Genomic DNA, 1799 nt, shown 5'->3' on the forward strand with positions numbered 1-1799 from the left:
CTCAAATGACTTTGTTAACAAAGTATTTAACTTACTAAAACAGCTTAACGTGTTGAGTTATTTAAAAGAAAAAAAACATCATTTTTAGATTATTTACAATGATGATATAATAAACTTATTTATACTAATTATGGGCACTTGATCAATCATTGTCCAAGTTTTTGCTCAAGACAAGTGATCAGAAAATACCCTTCTTGTCCCTTAAAAGTACATTATTGCAGCCTACTGGCAAAAAATAAACCCAATTATAACCACAGCGCTGTGCCCATTATTACTACATTCACCAGTGCCAACTACAGAAACAGGATTGACCAGGCTGGTTCTCTAGCAGGTTTGACTTCTCATTGCATCATCAACGTTTTTTTATAGGAAAGAATGAGGAGAGGTAACACCATAGTCTAAAGGTCATCTTCCTTTTTTTTAAAAAAAAATCATGATTTGTTTGTGTCAAAGTCAATAGTTATCTTCTGAGGATAATGAATATCTGTAAAACATTTCATGGCATTCAATCTGGTAATTGTTGAAAAATTTCAGTCTGGACCAAAGACGTAGGAAGACAAATGAAACTGCCATCCCTAAGGCCATGCTGCTTCCAGGTAAAGGGTGTGTTACTTATGAATACAAAGACGCTTCGGCAGAATGAATACAAAACTGTGACACTTGTCTGTTACCTTCTGTGTGGGTCATGTTTTTGACACTGCTCCTGTTTTCAGGTGCACCACTAATACTCAGCTTTTTATCCATTCATTTATTAATTAATTTTTAAATTTTAATTTCATTTTTTTTAATTAGTGGCTATGCGAGTTCCCGATCTACACTAAATCTGTTAGTTTGTGTGTTAGTCCCACTACTGCTGTATTATTATGTCTTTCACAGGATGTCTGCTGTAACTTGGTATTTGTCACAGTTCATAGGTGACCAAACAGGTTTATAATGTTATATAATCTATCCCAAAATGTATGCCCAGAGGTTAGTTTGAGAGCCGTGGTGCTGTAATAATAACACGTAACTTGATTTAATTGTTCCTCCATGAGAGGGAGCTCTAATGATTTTCTACCTGATATATTCAAGAAGGAATTATTTCTCTGCTACAGTCATATTTTGGAGCACAGATTGTTTCATTTAATTTTTTCTATGTTTTGTTTTTTTTTTAAGTAATTTTCTTTCTAGGGATGGGCAGACCAATATCTTGTACAGTACTGGGTTCTTAGAATTAATGATTTGATTTGATTTGATTTGATTTGAATTATTTAGCACCTATTAAAAATGACAATGTTATACATTTTAAGAAAAGGAGACATACAGGGGAAACGCAGAAAACCCTCAAGAGGCTTGACAAGTGGGGTTCCCTACAAAACTACCATTCAGTAGGCATATATTAACATTGACCAAAAACAATTATACATTTTTAAGCGATTAAGAGATTATGAAAAAAGGGGGCCACATACTCAGAAAGCTAAAAGCCAAGGAAACGGACATTCACCTGAGCTATTTTTCTCATTATGTATGAACATTTGACACAAAGCACCTCATTTTCACAACTTTTATTTTGCACCATTGCAAAAGTAGCCTTATCATAAACAAACTAAGAAACGATAAATAGGCCTTCTTTATGAAGGCCAGGTGCACAGGTGTGCTCTGCTCTTGTTTAAAGTATTTATTGTGACAAAATGTTGGTTATTTGTGTGACTTTTTTGGGGCGGGTTTAAAGTTTGTTTATTTGTCAGCAGAATGGATGGTGGCCTGTTGAATAGACCTGCAATACACCTTTCTACCAAAAGGACCACAATGGTCAGTCG

The sequence above is a fragment of the Plectropomus leopardus genome, chromosome 15, assembly GCF_026936395.1.
Source record: "Plectropomus leopardus strain MGB_pleo_1.0 chromosome 15, ASM2693639v1, whole genome shotgun sequence".
Lineage (NCBI taxonomy): Eukaryota > Metazoa > Chordata > Actinopteri > Perciformes > Serranidae > Plectropomus > Plectropomus leopardus.